General features: G+C 30.8%; 1 protein-coding gene and 1 non-coding gene across 4 annotated transcripts in view; one reads left to right on the top strand and one right to left on the bottom strand.

Moving 5' to 3' along the window:
• LOC135952119 (serine-rich adhesin for platelets) overlaps positions 1–23,676 on the top strand; it is a 322,223-nt gene that overhangs the window by 293,084 nt on the left and 5,463 nt on the right. The gene's annotated exons all lie outside the window — the stretch shown is intronic.
• On the bottom strand, positions 15,604–15,675 carry TRNAW-CCA (transfer RNA tryptophan (anticodon CCA)). The gene has a single exon. It is a non-coding gene; the product is annotated as a tRNA-Trp (tRNA).

The raw sequence follows: 23,676 nt of genomic DNA, 5'->3' as shown, positions 1-23,676 counted from the left end.
GAATAGTGATCGCCACTAATAACTACCGGAGTATGGTCGGTAAATGAGGATAAACATTTTTCTTTTAAAATTTCAGTAATTTATATTCGTGATTGATTTTCGGAAGTGATCCTTATATGGGAACTATGAACAATAATGGACCGGTAACTATGAAATTAGATCATGTGATTAATGTATATATGAAAGCCAGCAATCCAGCCTGCCTGACGGACGGACATCGTTTAATCGACTTAGAAATTGATTCTGAGGTGATCGGTATACTTTTCTTTCTGAGTCGATTTACAGTTCGCAATTTTGAAGATATTTTGACAAAGGCTATTGAAACAAATGTCTTTCCGAAATATCGATCTGTAATTTACCCATATGAATCACTTTCAAAAATCACATTAACGAGCATTAAAAATAACACAAATAAGTGTATATACGAAAATAATGCGACCTAATTTCTATAATTACTCCCATATAGTCAGATTTCCGAAAATAGGAAAAAAAATTGATAATTTTAAAATAAAACTTTTCTTTGCTCATACTCAATGTAATGCAGCGTGTGACCGGGCTAGACCGTCTGTTTTGTTTTATTTTTGTGGCGGTTCCCATAAAAAGTTTACTATATATTGGTATTATAAAAAAGTTCTCTTCTGTCGATTTTAGCTTCGGTTTTAATATTTTAAAAAATTTATATTTCTCAATTTTGCTATGTCTTACCAAATTTTTGTTCTCCCCATTTTACATGTGACGTATACGTAATATTATTTTGTTTCTTTATAAATTAATAATATTACGTATACGTCACATTATTCGAATAATTTACATTTTTTTAAGTAAAGAATGATGTTTTGATATAGGATTTTAAATATTTGATTGTCAAAGAAAACCAAAAAAAAACAAGTAAGAGTACTATATTCGGCCGTGCCGAATCTTAAATACCCTCCACCTAAATATGATAGTATAACAACTGAAAAAATATAACAATTCTTAGTAATACTATTTTTTCCTTTTTAACCTCAAGTGAATAAACAGAATATAAACAAGTAAGAGTGCTATATTCGGCTGTGCCGAATCTTATATGCCCTTCACCAAATTATACTTCAAAATTTTAAATATTTTTAGGTAAACAAAATTTAATTTTTTCCCAGTTGTTTTTTGAATTTTTTCGGGTTCAAAATTTTTTTCCCGATTTTGACCCATTGTAGGTCCAACTTACTATGGTCTTATATACGTCGTTGCAAATGTCTTTGAAATATCTATCATTAGATATCCATATTGTCTATATTAATGTCTTAGTAATCCAGATATAGGTAAAAAAATAGGTCAAAAATCGAGGTTGTCTCGGTTTTTTCCTCATATCTCAGCCATTTGTGGACCGATTTTGCTGATTTTAAATAGCAAAATTCTCGAAAGCATGTCTGACAGAATTATTGAAGATTTGGATCCCGAAGATATCTGGGGTCTTCAGAAAACTGATTTCAACAGACAGACAGACAGACGGACAGACAGACAGACAGACAGACAGACAGACAGACAGACAGACAGACAGACAGACAGACAGACAGACAGACAGACAGACAGACAGACAGACAGACAGACAGACAGACAGACAGACAGACAGACAGACAGACAGACAGACAGACAGACAGACAGACAGACAGACAGACAGACAGACAGACAGACAGACAGACAGACAGACAGACAGACAGACAGACAGACAGACAGACAGACAGACAGACAGACAGACAGACAGACAGACAGACAGACAGACAGACAGACAGACAGACAGACAGACAGACAGACAGACAGACAGACAGACAGACAGACAGACAGACAGACAGACAGACAGACAGACAGACAGACAGACAGACAGACAGACAGACAGACAGACAGACAGACAGACAGACAGACAGACAGACAGACAGACAGACAGACAGACAGACAGACAGACAGACAGACAGACAGACAGACAGACAGACAGACAGACAGACAGACAGACAGACAGACAGACAGACAGACAGACAGACAGACAGACAGACAGACAGACAGACAGACAGACAGACAGACAGACAGACAGACAGACAGACAGACAGACAGACAGACAGACAGACAGACAGACAGACAGACAGACAGACAGACAGACAGACAGACAGACAGACAGACAGACAGACAGACAGACAGACAGACAGACAGACAGACAGACAGACAGACAGACAGACAGACAGACAGACAGACAGACAGACAGACAGACAGACAGACAGACAGACAGACAGACAGACAGACAGACAGACAGACAGACAGACAGACAGACAGACAGACAGACAGACAGACAGACAGACAGACAGACAGACAGACAGACAGACAGACAGACAGACAGACAGACAGACAGACAGACAGACAGACAGACAGACAGACAGACAGACAGACAGACAGACAGACAGACAGACAGACAGACAGACAGACAGACAGACAGACAGACAGACAGACAGACAGACAGACAGACAGACAGACAGACAGACAGACAGACAGACAGACAGACAGACAGACAGACAGACAGACAGACAGACAGACAGACAGACAGACATAAAAAGGGAATACAAATACATATATTTGGAAAAATTTCAAGATATTGGGTTGTGGAACTTATATGGGAGCTATGACCTATTATGAGTCGATTGTCATAAAATATTTTAACGTGATTTTTAGGTATTTATATGGGAGCTGTTGCCAAATATGGACCGATATTCACAAAATTCAGTAGTATGATTTTAAAAATTACTGATCTGTGTTCTATTTTGGTTCAATATATGGAAGCTATGACCTATTATGGGCCTAAGTATTTGAGTGCTAATTTTGTACAATTTAATATAAACAACGCCATTAACAAGAGTGGACCTTATATGGGAGCTATGACGAATTATGGACCAATATTTAAAAAAAATCTTGCAGTACGATTCTTGGATACAAATTACTGATCGGTGTAAAATTTTGTTTCAGTACAGATTATTTTGGATATTTGTGCAGGTTAATGTGTTTTCCGGAAGTGGTTCCTATATGGAGGCTATGACCAATTATGAGCCTATCATCGTAACATTTGGTACATAAATTTTTGTATACATATATTGAACAAATTGGTTTCGAATATCAACCTGATGACTTTATTTGTAAGAAATTTATGAGGATTTTAGTAATTTCGAGAGTGGACCTAATATGGGAGCTATGGTTAAATATGGACCGATGTTCACAAAATCCAGTAGTATGATTGCTGGATAAAAATAGCTAATCTGTGCGTAATTTCATTTTGATATCGATTTGTTTTAAATATTTATTGAGGTTGATATCTTTTTCGGAAATGTGACTTATAGGGGAGCTATGACCAATCATCGGCCAATCTGCGTAAAATTTGGAACAGTGATTTCTATGTATATTCTTATTATTTGTGTCGAATTTTAGCATGATAAAGATATTTATAAGAGATTTATGAGTACTTAACTGATTTTCAGAAGTGGACATTATATGGGAGCTATGGTCAAATATGGACCGATATTCACAAAATCCTGTAGTATGTCTTCTAAATATAAATTAGAGATTTTTATAAAATATTGTTCTGATATTGATATTTTTTAGATATTTATGTAGGTTAATGTGTTCTTCGGAAGTTGTCTTATAACCAATTATTGGCCGATCTTCATAGAATTAGGTATAGCGATTTTGGTATATATGGGGACTATTTGTGACGAATTTAAACTTAATAGCTATATTTATAAGACATTTATGCTTATTTAAGTGATTTCCGATCCACAAAAAAATTGGTGTTGTGATTTTTTTAAGCACTAAACTTATTTTTCCTGAATTTTGTGTGGATACTGCAATTTTGTAGGCATTTACAGACCATAAAACCATATTTCGGGAAGAAATTTTTATGGAGGCTAGGAGAAATCATGGACTGATTCCTATAATTTTTACCAAAGTTAGTCCTTCTGACATAGAGTAACGTGTGTAAAATTTGACGGTGTTATCTGCAATATATTTGCACAAATAACAAAAACTATTTTAAAATGATCATGTTTTTTAAGTTGTCTTACATTTTGGTTCATAACTCTGGTTCCACTGAACCGATTTTGCTGATTTTCCATACCAAACTGCTTAGGAGAACAATAAACATATTTCTTGCAAGTTTATCAATTTTTTTTGGACGTGAGCGTGTTTTACACAGACAGACAGACGTAGCTCAATCGACTTAGAATTGCATAAGGATCAATAATATATATACTTTGTTGGGTCTCAGATGAATATTTCTCAATGTTACAGACGGAATGAAAACTTATATATACCCTCATTCACCACTTATGGTGGTGAAGGGTATAAAAAAAAAACAAATAAATGTGAAATACGCTCTCTCTAACCCAAATAGACAGATAGTGGAAACATGTTGCTGCTGTGGCACAGTAGGGACAATAGCAAACAAACAAAAAACTCACATCGTTTAGTATGACACATAAGAATGAAGAAAATAATATTGAAATCGGAGCCACAGTATGTTGCTTCCAGAAAAAAAAACAAATATTGCACTTACATTTGCCATTTTTAACTTTTAAAAACTATTAAATCACAACGTTTTCCTACAATACAAACATAAATATGGGTATTTCCACAGTTGCGCACTCGGCATTCGAATTAAAAAAAAAAACAAGTAAGTAAGTATGGTCGGTCAAGCCCGACCATATAATACCCTACACTAAGTAAAAGAGCAAAAACATTTTTCTTTTAAAATATCAATAATTTATATTTTTCTGGCACATTCATATTGTTAATCGGCCATGTGATCCTTACATTTTAGGTATAAAATGTGTTCAGCAAATTTATGTAAAATATTACGGAGACCATTTTTGTAGAAAGACATGGTTTCTTATGCCGATTAACAATAAGAATGTCCCAGAGTTGGGAAACTTTAACCCCCTCAAGTGAAATTCAGATGTAAACTTTCAAAACACCGAGCTTTACCTCTATTATATAATTTAGATAATTTATTAATTACTAAATCCTACAACTCCTAAACTAAGAGAAAGCAAACAAAAACATTAACGGACCTATTAACAAACAAAAAAAAATTATCATGATCTTGATTTATGCAAGATACACTTACGATCACGAACGAGACATATTTTAAGTATCAAAATAAAATGTTTAGTGTGTCGATTAGATGCAGTAAATTTTTTTTATACCCTTCACCTTCGTGAGAAGGGTATATATAAGTTTATCGTTCCGTTTGTAATTTCTACATTTTTCATTTCCGATATATATTCTGGATCCTTATAGATAGCGGAGTCGATTAAGCCATGTCTATCTGTCCGCCTGTCTGTTGAAATCAACTTTCCGACGCCCCCTAATAACTTACACGATTCATATATCAATATCTCCGGAATTCTTCCGGCTCGGCTGCTATTTAAAATCGAGAAAATCGGTCCACAAATGGCTGAGATATAATGAAAAAACCAGGACAACCTCGGTTTTAGACCTATATACGGATTACTAAGTCATTAATATAGACAATATGGATATCTAATGACAGATAGACCTTTGCAATGACGTATATAAGACCATAGTAAGTTGGACCTACAATGGGTCAAAATCGGAAAAAATATGTTTTAACCTGAATTTTTTTCTCACCAAAATTTTTTTTTGCTAAATATTAAAATAAAATTGAAAAAAAAAAATTTAAAAAAACAATTCGAAACAATTTTTTCCAAAAAATAAAAAAACAACTTTGGAAAAAAAATAAATTTTGTTTACCTAAAAATATTTAAAATTTTTATTTTGAAGTATAATTTGGTGAAGGGTATATAAGATTCGGTACAGCCGAATATAGCTCTCTTATTTGTTTTTAAATTTAAATACAATTTTCAGCCGCTTTATTTGAACGATCGCGGAGTACTGATAACAAAGGATGAATTGGTACGGTAATGCAACATTCGAACATTAACAAAATCAAATGAAAAACGTACCGTTAGTAAAGCATTGTTCGTCTTCTTTTAGTTTTGTTGAGATAAAGATTTTAGGAGATAAGTGCAGTCATGATATAAATACGTAAACCATAAATACTAAAGTGAAGATGTCAATAAAACTAAAACCTTTCTGTGGAAATGCCCATATGTGAATGCTTGAAGGTGAGTGAGGGCATGAGTAGATGGGTTAGTGTGTGCAAAGTGAGATCACGTATGTGTACATAAGGAGCGTGTTTAGTACGGGTTATTCTATACTTAAACACCCATAGAAAGTTTTCCACGTAGGAAATAAAAAAAACAGCAATAAAAAAAAAAAGTTTTCAAAAAAAGTTTTGAAGGTGCAAGATTTACACAATGTTTAGCATGTATGTACTTAACAATGTGTAAATGTATAGAGGTTATTATTAAAATAATACAAAAAAAACACACGAGTAAAAAAGCGGAAAAAAATAATGTTTACTCTACACCTATGCACATTAGTCAGCAACTGATTCCTGTGAAGTCAGATCAATATCTCATCCTGGAAATTATTATTTTAATATTTAGTCATAGAATACTGATGTATGTAAGTTTTACGTGTACTAAGAATACAGATAGGACAAATTTCTGGCGGCGATAAAACTGTAAATTATTCTAGAAAATTTAATTTCAACCTTTTTTATCAAATTTAAATTGTCATGGAGTGTATCTAAAGGAAGTTCTCAAATACGTAAAAGAGCTTTTCCAACTTTACTTTATTATGTGTTTTATCAGGGCAGAACGCAATTTTGTAAATAAGCTGAAGGAGAATTGGACGATTTATACCCTATTTATTATTTTACTGGAAAAAGTACTTTATTTTTGTTCGCGATATCCCAAAAGTAAGCTATTGTAATGTGTCCTACAAATAAAGCTTTTAATGTACGTAAACCAAACATTATTTGCCTGGGACACGGAGACTCGAACCCACGTACTTCAACCATTTTTGTTTATTAATCTAACGTCTTAAGGTAGGGTCACACATGGCAAATATTTGCTCAAAAAAACGTAACCATTTTTTTTAAGTACAAATTTGACGTTTTTACTCTTACAAGTGTTTTGTAAGATCAAACAGCATCAAATAAATAAATAAAAGAATTTTGAAATAAATAAAAGAATTCAAATGTATTTTATTTAGTGGTTACGTCTTTTTCGTCAAATATTTGTCATGTGTAGGGTTTTTAATTTCCCGACCTTTTATGATTTCCGGGAATCGGGACATTTTTTTCTACATTCCCGGGTACCCGGCTATTCCCGAAATATATAATGATACTGTAAATTAAGAATATTATAGCCAAATTTCATATAAAAACTTAGTGTTATAATTATTAAATATCAGAGCTTCGAATTAATTAATAAAATTTGAGCTTAACTCATTAAAATCTTAATCCGTAATTAAAAAATGTCAGCCTTTCATTCCATAAATCCATTCCTAATATTTAATTTTTTAGATTCATTCCAAAGCCTTTGTTTAAACTGAATTAATTTTAAAGTTAATTAATAGCATAATTTATTCAAACTTTGAATGATTAAATTTTTGTTAAATCAAATCATTTACAAAATTAATTGAAAAAATTGCCTTAATCCTTTTTGTACTAGTTTTTAATTGAAGAATAATTTAATCATTTAATAAATTTTTGAAGCTATTTTGTTATGGATTTGAAGAAATTTTAATGATTCAATAAGAAATCAATTCTATAAATAATGAATTCTCTTTTTAAATTTTCATACGAAAAACCCCAAATAAATAATAATAAGAAGTCTATTATGCCAAGATATAAGCAAAAAACTGTAAAAAACTTTTCACTGTTTTTTGGTAAAAAAAAAAAAATAGAGTTCTAACTTGTTTTCTATGTATTTTCGTCAGTTTTTAATTCCCGGGATTCCCGACTAAAAATCCCGGGAATCGGGTAGTGAAAAATTGGCAAAATTCCCGGGAAATTTGTACCGGGAATTCCCGGGATAAAAATCCTAGTCATGTGTGACCCTACCTTTACTCACTACACCACGACCTATTTCATTTGTTAAGTACATATTAGTAAATGGTTTTGACACACAAAGAAAAATTAACATAATTTCCATTTTTAAATTATATTCTAATTTATTTAAATTAATTTTAATTACACAAAAAAAGTAAAATAAATGTTGCCTCGACCGGGAGTTGAACTCGCGACCTCACGGTTATGTGTATATTTGACTTAGCTACAAAATAATGCATTCAGGAAGTAGTTAAATAGTAGTTACATTTAAAATTGTAAGTGGAGTTTTTGCTGGGTTGATAAACGGTCAAAATCTAGGGTAAGTTGCCGTATCTAGAAGTTTTTCTCCTCCATGCTATTTTGGTGCAGTCTAATGCAAACACCTGCAGTTTAAGTTTCTCAACCAGCTCTTATTGCCACCGTTATTTTATTAAATTTAATTTCGTTCTCTTTGTTTTTTTTTTTGTAACCATAAACAAACACACTCCTACATTAGGTGAGAACCATTTGTATGAAAGCAAAAGAGATGTGGATGTTCTGCTCAGAAATAAAAGTTTAATTTGTTTTTCTAAAAATGTGATTTTTTTTGGGGCCATCCTAACCTACATACATGCACAAAACTGCATATTATTTACCCCCTAACCACAAAAAAAAAACTAACTTTATTGTTTCTTTCAAAAATAATTTTATAAAAAGGGGCAAGAGAGCGAGAATGTGTGTGGAAGGAAAACACTCATACTTAGCACAGTGGTATAGAAAAAAAAAACAAAAGAGGAATATGAATCTGAAATTTCTAAACACTTAGTTCGATTTGAAATCGGAACACAAACGAAGAAATAGGATCGTTTTAAAAATTGAACATACCCGAGGTGTCCTACTTTGGGGACCCCTGGTAGCCCCATGCCGTCCAAATTCAAAACTTAAACTCCACAACACTTCTTCTTTGCGACAATTTTCATTCAAACCGGACTAAGGCTTTAAGCACCACTGTGTGTTGATGCTTAAACTATTTATGTATGTACGTTAGAGTGACCCTTATATTGGACTTTTTTGATTTTAGATGCTCCCAAGGTCTAAAATTGTTCTTCATCATCTAAAATCTAAATGCTGAAAATTTTAGGAAAATCTTGTATTTATTTTGATCATTATGACATAATTTTACAATTTACTTTCAAAAGTATTTTTTTAACTTTTGGCGAGTTAATATGGATTAACGATCTCCAAGTAAAAAAAGTAAAGTACAAACATTTATATTAACAATTTCCTTTATTTGATATTTTTTATAAGTTTCAGTTAGTGTACATTGAGGGGAAAACTAAGTTGAAAAATCGACAACGGTCTGGTGTCGTCAAATCGTACACGGAACGGTGTCAAATCGACAACGGATGGTATCAATTCAGCAACGGAATGGTGTCATTTTTTTGGTTGTGAAATTGACACCGTTCGTGTACAATTTGTACACATACGGGGTTGATACTAGGGTATTCATTCGACTAATGATCGTTCGATTAATCGAATAATTTCTTACGAATAATTATTCGAACAATTTAAAAACGGCCATTTTCGAATAACGAATAATTCGAACAATTTTATGTAGAATAATCGAATAAAACGAATAAATGTTCATATATATTTAAATTTATTAAATTGCTTAAAATTTTTCATAATTTCAAATTTAAATAAGTAATAATGACTCACAAAAATTGTATTGTTTTTGAAATTCGACAAATAACTAAAGACAAAGGGACTTTCGATCACTGTAGATGAGTGTTCCGATAGCTAAATATTACTGCAAGAAGTTACAATTCTAAAAACAAATCTTTCAAAATTTTTAACTTAGGACTTGAACCAATGAAAATAAAAGGTACGTAATAAAATATTTGTATTTAGCTGGCGAAATATTAGAAGAATCGCAATTAATAATCAAAATATTAACTTAGATTAAAGTAGAGTTGAATGTGATGGAGAATGTGAGAAAGTGATATTGAGGATGATATTTATAGATAAAGGCCATGATCTTAAAATATATGTATATAAGTGATGTTATTAACCGCGTATGTAAGTGTTGCAAAATATTTACTAAATCGAATAATAAACACAAATATTGCAAAGTTAGGTTTTGCTGCAAGAAAAGCATGGAGTTCGTTTTATACATGATTTTGAACATCGTTGAACATCTTTGTCTAACATGGTAATAAACTTTTTGCGTATTTGTAAATGCGTCAATCATGCACTGCCTGACTTCAAATTAGTCACGTTCACTGACAATGATATCAAACTTTGGACAGATTCCTTTTATTGTGTAATTCCCCAAGATCACTTTATTAAGCAAAGATTCGGCAACGTTGATAGAGCTTGATGTATAATACAATTTGTTAGAAATAGTGAATAGTTCATTTACTAATGAATTAGTTACTCATTTTTAAACCAGAATTAATGAACGACATAAAAAAGTTCTTAATACGTTTTTATTGTACTTGAATTCAGGATCATGTCCACCTAGGTCAAATTTTTTAAAACGTAAACTACAGATTTTGCTAGTCAATTGAAAATTTAATGATGGACTTTGTTTTCGAATGTTTTTTAACATTCTCAATTTTAACGTTATTTTTTGTTTTCTTTAACAATAAAATATTAAAAAACCGACATCAAAACTTCATTCTTTACTTTTTTACAAAAATTTAATTATTCGAATAATTCGATTAATTTTAAACTTGTGATCGAATTATTCGAACAAGTTAAATTCTCTTATTCGAATTATTCATTTTATTCGAACAATAGAAAAATCGAATAATTCGAATACCCTAGTTGATACACTACACTGAGGGAAAAACGACGTTGCAAAATCGACAACTATTGGTGTCATTTTGTAAACAAACGGGTACTAATCGACAACGCAATGTTGTTAAATTATTCTCGACGCATTTTTATAAGAGTGTTTTAATTTTAAATATTTTAATAATAAAGGGTAATAGTGATGCAAATAAGTTTAAAAAGTGTAATTGTGTTTGATTGCGAATTTGCGTTGATGAAGATGAAGATCCAGGGCGTGAAGTCAGTGAAGATCCACGCAGAGAAGACCAACGAATCCAGTGACGACATACAACTCCAAATGGAAACATATATGTCCAATTCACAACGTAGTTGTATGTTGTACGTTGTATGATACAACTATTGTGGTTGTGAACACAAATTTCGCCAAATCGTAAGTTTACCTTGTCAAGTCTTGAAAATGTCAACAGAAGAATATTAAAACAAAACATTCCAAAGTCCAATAATATGTAAAATCATTATAATTAGCAAACTGGGATCTGCATTGCATAACAATGCAAACAATTGACAAATATTTAAAACAAATTATCGTTTTTCATAAATTAAATAAATCAACTGATTTCGGTGTTACCGTGTGGTTGTTATTTTACACTAAAATTGTCTAATTTTTTTGTTTATGTATAAATATGTACTCTTGGTAACACTTAAACTTTCGAAAAACATATGTAAAAATGTTGTAGGTGTTGTACAAAACATTTATGTAGAAATTGTCAACAACATTTGTACAACTATTGTAGATTCCGACGACTTATAACTCATACGACTGTACAACGTCAGTTGTGAATTGAACAATAGTTTTTATACTTATTTTATAATTAAGTATTTATAAGTATTGTATTAAAAAAATGTAAAAAATAAAGAAATTGTTATTTATATTAATTACAAAAAAAATAGAAAGGAACAATTGTCAGGTGTCAAATCGTACACGAACGGTCGACTACTTATGGTGTCAAATCGTACACGAACGTTGCCAAATCGACAACGGATGGTTAATTACCAATTTCCTTGAAATCTAATATTACGAACACTAAAATTAGCAACCCAAAGCAACAATCTGAAATAAAATATTTGTAAATAATATTAACAAATCTGTGACCTAAATTTCCTCGAAGTTGGGCAATTTCAAATAGGTCCCCAAGCTAACCCATGTAGGTACAAACATTAAAATTTTAATCCTCATGTAGCATTTATAATAATCAAAAATAATTCGTTTAATTTTTTTAAATTTGGCTTCGATCATTCTATTTTTGAAATTTTATGATTTATGAATTTAATTTTTTTTTGTTTTCTCAATATTAACTTGCTTTTCTGAATTACAGTTTATATTTTCTAAATATTAATTTGGATTTCTCATTTTGATTTACCTTTTTTCAATATTAGTTTTCTTTTCTGAATTTCTATTTACTAATTCTCAATGTTTATTTGAATTTCTTGATTTCAATTATTGACATCCTTACCCATGGATGATTAAATACAAAAATTATTTTTAATTGAAATTTTTGTTTCAATATTTAATTTTCTTGAATAAATTGTTACCTCTAAACGTTATAGGATTTTAATAAAATTTTCAGAATTTGGTTTTTAGACAATAATAAAATGGACAATAATTTTAGCATTAGGGAACCCCTAATATACGTGCAAGTGCTTAAGGATGCATTTGTTAGTGAAAGTGTTTGAGTCTTTTATAAACGGTGACAACATCAAGTTTAAACAATAACATGTGGTTTATTTTTAAAACTTTTTCTTTTGTTATTTTTTTTATATTGTATATTATAACGTTTCGTTTTTGTTAGTTTTTTTTTGGTACCTTTTTAAGCCAGCGTATGCTCACAAAAATGCTTAAAACAATAAACTTTTGTTTGCACAAACATTTAATGCATTTTGGTGTTACAATATTTTGTTGTTACAGGAAACAAAAAGAGTCATTGTATTGTTGCTTTATGCAACATGTTACCAGACAATGTGCAGGTGAATAAATATTAACTTACATACATTGTTTCTTTTTTAAATTTATTTTACAACCAAAGTTTGTTTAAGTTTTGCAATAAGTGAAATGCCATTTGAAAATTAATTGTTTATAAACTTTACACCATTAAAAAAATGAACTTGTTTTTTTTAATATCTTAAATTTGTGAAATATTTAGATACATTTAATGCTCCAAATATATGTATATGGAGGAGGAATTACAAGCTCTGGGCCATAGCTTGCCTAGAATTAAATCATTTATTGCATAATTTCTTCAACAAAAAACAAGTAAGAAAGTATGATCGGTCAAGCCCGACCATATAATACCCTACACTAAGTAAAAAAACTTTTTTCTTTTAAAATTTCAATAATTTATATTCGTGAGTGATTTTCGGAAGTGGGTCTTATATGGGGGCTATGACCAATTATGGACCGATCACCATGAAATTAGGTCGTCTGATTTACGTCTATATTAAAGTTAACTGTGTTGAGTTTTGTGTGTATACCAACATTTTTAAGTGATTTATGCACGTTAAAGTGATTTTCGGAAGCGGGCATATATTGGAGCTATGACTAATTATGGACCGATCTTAACAAAATTTGGTGACATGAATTTTGTGTATAAAAAACTTATTTGGAGCGGAATTTGTAGAGATACATATATAAATTAAACATTTATGACCGATAAAGTCCAATTTCGGGAGGACATTTGTATGGGGACTAGGTGAAATAATGGACCGATTTCAGCCAGTTTCAATTGGTCCTTGAGACGAAAAAATAATATGTACCAAATTTCATCGAAATATCTTCAAAATTGCGATCTGTACTCTGCGCACAAGGTTTACATGGACAGCCAGCCGACCAGACGGACGGACGGGCATCGTTCAATCGACTCAGAAAGTGATTCTAAGTCGATCGGTATACTTTAAGGTTGGTGTTAGACTAATATTTTTGAGCGTTATAAACATCTGCACAAACGCATTATACCCTCATCACTATGGTGGTGTAGGGTATAACAAGTTGGGGAGTACATATTGTTACGTTTTAACCTTTTCAAAATGCTGGTTTATTTCCTTTAAATAAACCGGATACTTTTGATTGCAAATAAAAGCCGTTTAGTAGTTTGAAAATTGTAACAACTCTTTATTTCTTTAAAATGTACAACAACAACAGAATTAAATAGCCACTCAATGTTTTTTATACACGTTTATAAATTCTCAGAAATACAGACACAATTTATAATATACCCGAATTTACTTGAAAAACACAACACACTTTAAGGCACTTAGTTGATGTTTATTCGAAAAGCGTCTCTGATAAAACTCACTCACGACTGCAACCTCTGCCACTATTTATAACACTGCATTACCATCTAGAAAGCTCTTTAACTGTCTAGAGGTTTCTAATACATACGCCATCTGTGGCGTACTTTCTACAATGTTCTTTAACTGAATATTCGAAATCGAATACAGCGTTGCCAACTTACGATCAAATCAACTGAAAGCTTTTATTTAATAATGCCCACAGATATGTTACAGTTTTACAGGACTGTTATTTGAAAGCATTATGCTACTTTTAAATCAGCCGTTAAAATCGTTATATTTTGAATTCAAGTACAATTTCGTAACAATATATTGGATATTATTAGGTGAAAATTCGTGTAATAACTCCTAAATTTGAACATAGAAATTCTGAATTTAATAGATTTTTAGTCAAAAACTCATATACAGGCAAATCTCGGTATAACTCTAATGAATATTCTTCATGTCAAATAACATTTAATCAAGTATTTTTATTTGAAAATTAATAACTAAAAACTATTACTGGGAAAGATTTTGGGTGTTTGGCAGTCTAGAATACGACTTCAAAATAGATATATGTATATTAGGGTGGCCCTTAACAAAAGTTTAAAAGTTTGGGGTCATTTTAACCCCAATTGCTATTAAGGTATAATTTCCATTTTGTGCTGTTATTATAAATACTAGACTTCATGTTATATTTTTCTTAAGTGTCATCAAAATCGGCCCAAAAATATATAATATTTCGCTATCTTTCCATTAGAAATTTTAGATTTAACGTTTTCCAATTTTAGTAAAACTTTAACATATTTTAACCAATTTCTGTTTTTAATGTCTTACAACAAATTTTTTTTACAAAAATTTAAAAAAAATAGGATTTTTCCCCCTTGTTAATGCATTTCGAAACTTCAGAGGGCTTGCGACACGTCTTAACCCCAACCGATTTACCTAAATTTTTTTCAGGATGATATTTTTACCAATGTTCAGCAAACTGGGGGGTGATACTGGCCAAAATCCAACTTTTGTTTATTAAGGGCAACCCAAATGTATAGCATTCTTCGAATTCTCGGAGCTTGCAATTTTTATTTTCAAAATTCATGCCCAAAGAGCTTGTGACCCGAATTTGTTCTATTTCGCACTTCCTGTCTTAGTTTTCGAAACCACGTCGTTTTAAACATTCAATTTTTCTTGTTTTTTTGTTTTTTTTTTTTTAAAAAAGCATGAAGTTAGCTAGTTTTTACATTAAAATAACTTTTAAATGAGAAACTATATCAAAATTTCAATCTGACAGAGTGCTAGCTTTATATTTTTGGTGTTATCGCTATTTTTGCAAAAAATGGAGTTACCTAGTTTTTAAAATATCAAAAATTCCTGGATACACACTCCAACTTGACTAATTCATTTTTTATTTTAAAAGTACTTTTTAGATTGTCCTCATACAAACCTTTATTTGATAAAATTAATTTTATTCAATACAAATTTATAAAACAAAAAAAATTAAAAAAATTTGTTCTGCTTGACCCCGACGTGATTTGAACACGCAACCTTCTGATCTGGAGTCAGACGCGCTACCGTTGCGCCACGGAGTCCCATGTTTCCCACAATTTTCATTCGCCTTATTAACGAAAAAGCTTTGGCGATCTGTATAAGCTTTTTTAAGACTGTTTTATTTAAATGTTGTTTGTTGTAGTTCTTTTATACAATTTAAATTTAGCGACCAAAGAACGACCACTAAAACGATTCTCAAAAGCTCAAAATGCATGCGATAATTTGAGTATGTGGGTCCGTCCGTGTGTGCAAATAAAATTAAATTAATTATTCTGCTTGTTGTTGGCAGTCGCGCTCGTATATTGGCTGACATGGGTGAATTATTTTTAGTTTGTTTGAAGTGTTTATTTTATAATTAAATTTGATTAAACTTAATTTATTAGTCTTGTCAGTTTTTCTGGTGTCGCTGTCTAAAGATAAGATAATTACTTAAATTTAATTTGGGGTTTGTTTAGTGGTTGGTGGTGATTTATGTTAAACGACACAGGTGGGAAATTTTTTAAAGGGTCTATGATTTATTTACTTTTTTTTCGCTTAATTGTTGGCAGAAATTAGTTTTGGGAAAATTTGATATTTGCCAAAAATTTGGTCAACTTTTTTTTTACTATTTTTTTAGTTTAATAAAACAAACATCAGCAAATGTTAAACCATTATTCATCTTAGATTTTCTTGCACTATGGCCCGAAACTAATTTTGATTACAAGTTTTTTTACAATTAGTTTAGGAAAATTTAAAGAGGACTTACAAATTGTACACCATTTTAAGTTGATATGAGAAAATGAGAAATAAAAGAAAATGAGAAATAAAATATACCCTTCACCAAATTATACTTCAAAATTTTAAATATTTTTAGGTAAACAACATTTTTTTTCCAGTTGTTGTTTCATTTTTTGAAAAAAAAAATGTTTCGATTGTTATTTAAATTTTTTTTTTTTGTTTTTTGAATTTTTTGACCCATTGTAGGTCCAACTTACTATGGTCTTATATACGTCGTTGCAAATGTCTTTGAAATATCTATCATTAGATATCCATATTGTCTATATTAATGTCTTAGTAATCCAGATATAGGTCAAAAATCGAGGTTGTCCTGGTTTTTTCCTCATATCTGAGCCATTTGTGAACCGATTTTGCTGATTTAAAATAGCAAACTTTTCGAAAGCATGTCTGACAGAATTATTGAAGATGTGGATCCCGAAGATATCTGGGGTCTTCAGAAAATTGATTTCAACAGACAGACGGACAGACGGACATGGCTTAATCGACTCCGCTATCTATAAGGATCCAGAATATATGTATATACTTTATAGGGTCGGAAATAAAAAATGTAGAAATTACAAACGGAATGACAAACTTAAAAATTTATTGAAAAACGTGGTTTTTTAAGTCGTCCTATATATAGGACTTTGGGGTCACAACAACAAAACTAAAAGGCAATAATGAAACGTTCATGCATATAACAATCATGCTACTCTTCATAAATATAAATTCCAAAAAATATAGTATTTATTCACTTGTAAATGTAAAAATTTTACTTTCCGTACAAACGAGATATGTCCATAATGACTGAATGTGGGCATTATGAAAATATCACAAATTAAAAATTCAATAACTCAAAAATAGTAGCAAAAAATAATGCGATCACACAATCTCCCATGAGGTATTGGTGAGTACTAAGTATGTGAACAAAAAGTAATGGTATTTTGATAAACGTGACGTATCCTGTAAACAAGAACTACATATAGTACAGTCGGCATATCTGGGTTAAGAAAATCCAAATTGAAAATTTGAAATCCAATTTAGTCTTCAGAAAATGTAAATTGTAATTCCTGAAAGCAAATTCATATTAAGAAAATAAATTTTATGATTTACACGTGTTGTTGAACGCTAATCTGTCTATGGTGATTTGGTAAAACAAACTGAATAAATGACAGCCAATTCGACAGTTGTAGCCTCAACCTAAACACTATGGCTGCTATGAACTGTAATCTGCATTATAAGCCAAACATCTTAATAATATAAGAAAGTGGTTCAGACAAAGCTTAAAAACTCTCAAAGTTACAATATTCATTGTAATAAACTGGTCCGATCTTGCCCATTTTTAGATAAACTTCGTAAAAGCTGGTAAGAAATACATTGGTACTAAGTTTAAAAACTTTCTCAAAATATTCGAAAGTAACTAATCCAATCCGGCACATTTTCAGCCTACTACATATCTTGATAACGAAATAAATCCTTCAAAGGTTAACGGATTTCTTTAAAACAGTTTAGCAGATATTTGATAATATCTATTTATTCTGTATGTGAGGTTCCATGTCCACTAATAACAACCCGCTTAATTTAGCCAAATTACGTAAAATTATAAACAAATGTTTCATACGAAGCTTAGCTATCCAGATATTCAAAGTTGACTATTTACTTTGTATGGGAGGTACCACGCCCACTAATCCAATCCCACCCAAATTTCAGTCAAACTCCGTATTGTGATATGAAGTTAATTCGTACAAAGTTTAAATACTTTAACGATTATAGTATGGGAGGTGCCGTCAAACTATTTAAAGTGAAAGACAAACAGCTATTTTTAGTATTTGGGACACATTTTGCTAAGAACAATAGGTAATAAGTTACATGGATGAGAAAAAACTCACCTATTTGGCCAAAATGTCAAACAGAGAGTTCTCGAACGATCTTGTTGAAAAATTGTGTCTGAATTACTATTCAATAAGACTAACATTGGTGCAAATTTCATCGGAAGATATCGATTTTAAAAGTTCGTTCACTTGACATGAAATCCTCCACATATATTTTCTTTGTATCGGAGGTGCTACACCCCTGCACATAGGTCTGGCGAACCACTTTTTTTGGCCAAAACTAAAATATTCACTTATATACATGAATTCAAACAAAAGATACAATTAATAACAAAAAAAACATAAATTTTATTTAATTTTTAATAATTTAATTTTTTTCTTGTTTTTGACTTCCACTCTGCTAAACTCTGAGTAAATCATAATTTTCGAAGCAAAAGTTTCCTGAAACAAAAATTGATTTCTTCAAAATAAGCAATAACTAGCAGAAAGTTATTGATTATTCGTAAGCACAAAATATCACTGTAATTTTGTGCGTTTTGGTTCGTTGAAATCGGTTGAAATTATTAATTAATATTAATATCCATTACTAACTGATTTAAAAAGTTTTTATTTTCGAGTAATATGTGACTCAAAGAAAACAAAAAAATTACACCACGTGATTCAGTTTACCACTGCACTTAAAACATTGAACTTTCTCACTTCATAGAATAACGGTTAATTGAAGTTTGCAAAAACAAATTATTTTTTTTGTTTATCTGAAGTGTTTGCTACAATATTCCTACAAAAAATATAGGAAAAAAAGTTTTGAATTTTGGCCAAAAAAATGGGTCTTGGAGACCTATGTGCCCTGTTCCTATACATTCCGTTTTTGGTTAAAATTCATGCAGTGATATGAAATTGATTTGTATAAAGTTTGAAGACTGTCACAATTATACTTTGTTCTGCAGATAGTCGAAAATAATTGTTTACTTTGCACGGATGGTGCCACGCCCATTTATCCAATCATGACCATTTTCACCCAAGCTGCGCACAGAGGTTACGAAGTAAATTCCCCGAAGTTTTGCCGCTTTGACAATTATATTTCACCATATATTCCAAATTCCAAGTAGCGTATTGTTCCTTCAATATATAGAGGAATATACAGTTAAACATTTTAAGAAAGTCTTTCGAGTGGTTTAGCGTCCTATAAGGTACAGACAAACAAATAAAAAGACATTCATTCATCTTTATATATACGATTATATGTATATATAGATTATATTTAATTTTAAAAGAAAGGAATATGTATACGGATATTGTATTTGTTATGCACAATTTGATTGATTACTGGTATATAAATATGTTTTTTAATATATATGATGGGATTACAGTCTACAACATTTGAATAGAATAGTTGAAGTCAAACATTAAAAAAATTAATACCTTAAAAACTAGTAAAAACAAAAGTGAGTAAACACTCCCGAATTTTTGGATTTTTTTAGGATAATTTCTTAGTCCGACTTAAATGTTTTTTATTCAAAACCGAATCTATTAATAGATATAATTATAATAATTATTCAACTCAATCTCCAAAAATCGATGAATACATTTTAGGATCTTAAAAAAATCAAATATTTTTTGGTGTATACTCACTTTTGAGGCTCACGCAGTGTATATTCGGCTGTGCCGAATCTTATCCAAATTATACATAAAAATATTTTTAAATTTTTTTTTTAATTGTTTTAAAATTTGTTTTTAATTTTTTTTAAAAAAAGTTTTTTCCAAATTTTTTTTATTTTTAAAAAAAAAATTTTTGGAAAAATAATTTATGACAAAAAAAAATTCGGTTAAAAAATATTTTTACCGATTTTGACACATTGTAGATCCAACTTAATATATATAGCCTTACATACATCGTTGCAATGGACTTTGCAATATCTATCATTTGATATCCATATTGTCTATATTAATGACCTTTTAATCCAGATATAGATCAAAAATAGGGCATAAATCGAGGTTGTCCCGGTTTTTTCCTTATATCTCAGCCATTTATGGGCCGAATATGTCGATTTTAAGTAGCAACGAATCCCCGACATATTGATGTTTAAGTTATTTGGGGGCTACGGAAAGTTGATTTCTACATACAGACGGACGGACAGACATGGCTATATCGATTCAGAATATATATACTTTGTGGGATCGCAAATGAAAAATGTAGAAATTACAAACGGAATGACAAACTTATACCCTTGCCACTCATGGCGAAAATCGGTTTTACACTAATAGTCAAAAGTTTATTTTTGTGTATAAATTTGAGAAAACATTTTGATATTTGAAAATGTTTGAAACTTTCTTGATAATATTGGTAGATTTTGCTGATTTTTCAAACCATAAATTCTCATTACTATATCATATTGGATATCGTATCCTATAGGGATGCAGAATAATCTTGTATACATATGTATAACTTGTGGTAAAGGATAAAATAATGTGAGTGTCCTGCCCCATTACATTTTCACAGCAGTGTATTTGTGTAACAACAAAACCTAACACACAGCAATAAAAAATACGTGTAGGTATTCATATCGGTTCAATGTTACGAGCATAAAGAAGGCTTAACACAAGGACTCATGCTACGAACAAAAGTGAACAACAGAAACAACACCAGCAGGAACAAAAAACAGTTGCTTACTGACATCCAAACCTATATCCGATTAAAAACGACAGTAAACATTGTGTGGGTGACACTAACAGAAGCCAAAGACTGTTAAGTGAAATCAAATATTGATGTTTAGGTGTGGGTCTGGATGTATGTTAGGGTGTTTCCAAAATTTGTGAATTGGGAATTTTTAACGTAACATCAACAAAAATAATTCCATTCTATTAATACAAAGACATTTTGCTATTAAAAATTCCGTGCAAATAAACAATGTTTATGCCACGATCTTTATTTATTGGCTGTATGACTTAAAAATGCGGGATTTAGATGGCGTATCTTTTGAAACACGGTTTTACTAACTTATATGTCATTCCCAAAGGTTTTTTTGCTTCGAAAATATCGAATTTTGTTCCAAGCGTCATATGCGGGAAGTTTTGCTTTACTTCATTAATTTGAAAAAATTTCCGATGAAGCACACCGATTGCTTACCCAAGCTTATGGTGAATGTGTTTCATCGGTTTCAACTTGCGAGAGATGGTTTGTGCGGTTCAGATGTTGTGATTTTGACACGGAAAAAAAAATCGCTCAGGCCAAAAAAGTTTGAAGACCAAGAATTGGAGGCATTACTCCATGAAGATTAATGCAGCAGGATTTCTCCAAAAGCTCGGAAATTGGGTTCCATACGAATTGAAGCCGAGAGAACTTAAAAGAAGATTTGCATGACCGAAATTCAGCTTGAACGTTATAAAAGCAAATCATTTTTGCATTTGTATGTAAAGCCCCGGCCAACCAGCCGAAACGTCACGAAAGCCAAATATCCTTTGCGCGAAGGTTATTTGCAGAATATGTTTTTTAAAGTAAAATTACAAGGTCTAAGGGAATTTGTTGCTTGTAGATTAGCAATTGTTTTGTTCCAGAATTAACATTTGGAGCAGTCTAGTGTTTATATATGGATGAATATTTTCTAAAGGATGTATCATTTGTATTGGTTGATTTTTACACAACAGTAAACTTGTTATCAATGGTGGTTTAAATACTTAAATACATACATATATGAGGAAAATCAAACATTTTTGAGAATCATTGAAAATGAAATCAGATGGCTTTTATAGTTACACAGATCGGTAGACCCTATAAAAAATACTTGTGAGTCCGGAATATCTTAATGTTATGATGAGATTTTTCATTAATTTAATGTCACAGTTTTCAACTTACAAATCATACTTAATCAACTACCGTATCTAGCCCATCTCAAAAATATATGTTTTATTTAATGAACACAAACACTTATGTTATCAACGCGACCGGTTTTAGCATGCTTTGAGTATCGGCATATGTTTTTTGAAAAATATTTGATTTTGCTCATATATACATTCACAAGTATATAAATTTACACATTATTATTGTTTTGTCTGCTGCAAATGATGAATGATTTTATAAATATATTTCTCCTTGCTCTGAATACATAAAACTTTTGTTGTGAATGTTGTTAAGAATCATTAATAATATATATTTTGTCATCCTTTCAGCGGTAATTGAACAATTTGATATTACGAAATCTTTAAAATATATTTAATTTTTTGTAGTTTTTAGTTCACAAAACCCAATTTCATTGTTAACCCACTGATAAAAAAAAAAACAAATTTTTTGGCTCTCCTGGAAAGTTCACGAAAAATCTTATAACCTATTTTTGAAGGCGCTACCACAATATACTTTCTGAAATAATATTACCATTACTTGACATATGTATAGAGCATTTATTTTTCTTTACTAATCTGATGATGTGTGCATGCAATTTATACCAAAATGTGTTAAGTAGAACTCATACTTTAGAATCATTTATCATTTCTTCCAAATAGACAAAATAAAAGAAGTACAAAATAATGAAATAAATAATATAGATAAGAAGATTATAAATATGTTACATAAATAATAATTATATTTAATTGAACGGAATAAAATTAAATACTATGTAGAATAGTTATGTAGTAGAAAAATTTAAAATATTTCGACCCTCCGTAAGCCCCCCATATCTAAAAAACTATAAAAAGATCGAGCAAAATTAAAAAAATAAATCAATAAACCTGAATATCTCTTCAACTAATAGAGATAACCTACACTTGTAAACACTTTTGTAGACCTTCACAAGGACTATTTATATTTAAAATTTCAGCTCATTCGGATCATATTTTTGGCGATTTTTTTAAAAAAATTGAGACCCGAGTTGACCAACTTTGGGGGGCTACGTACTGGCCCCCATTATCGCTAGGAAGCTGAACGAACGAAAATCAACTTGAAAACACCTCTGCTCAAACCATGTGAAAATTCGTAACAATATCTCCAATAGTTCCCAAGATACCGAATTATTTCCACAAAAAAGTTTCTAAACCACTGTGCGTGCACTGCTTTATAGTCGGAAAGGCTGAGCAATACAATTTTTAAATTATCAAAGATCTCTTTTCAGCAATAAACAAAATTCTTTTGGTGGAATACTAAATTAAGATTACCAACATCTGCAATATTTTATGCAAACAATATTCTACTTTCTCACATAAATATGTATTTATTCAACTTATTAAAAACCATTAAACATCTCTTATCTTTAAAAATAAATTTCCACCCAATAGTTTTTATTTTCTACTCCATAAAATGTTTTACAACATGTGGGCAGATTGTTTTTGTGAAATTGTTTGGCAAACTCTTTAGAATTACATATTTTAGAAATGGCAAACATATTAAATGGCTTTTACCTCTCTCCATTGTAGTCAAAGTTCAGATAAATGACCACAAAGTCAAGGCATTGTGCTGTCTGGGCT

This window comes from Calliphora vicina, chromosome 2 (genome assembly GCF_958450345.1).
Source record: "Calliphora vicina chromosome 2, idCalVici1.1, whole genome shotgun sequence".
NCBI lineage: Eukaryota > Metazoa > Arthropoda > Insecta > Diptera > Calliphoridae > Calliphora > Calliphora vicina.
This window is presented reverse-complemented; position numbering and strand designations above follow the sequence as displayed.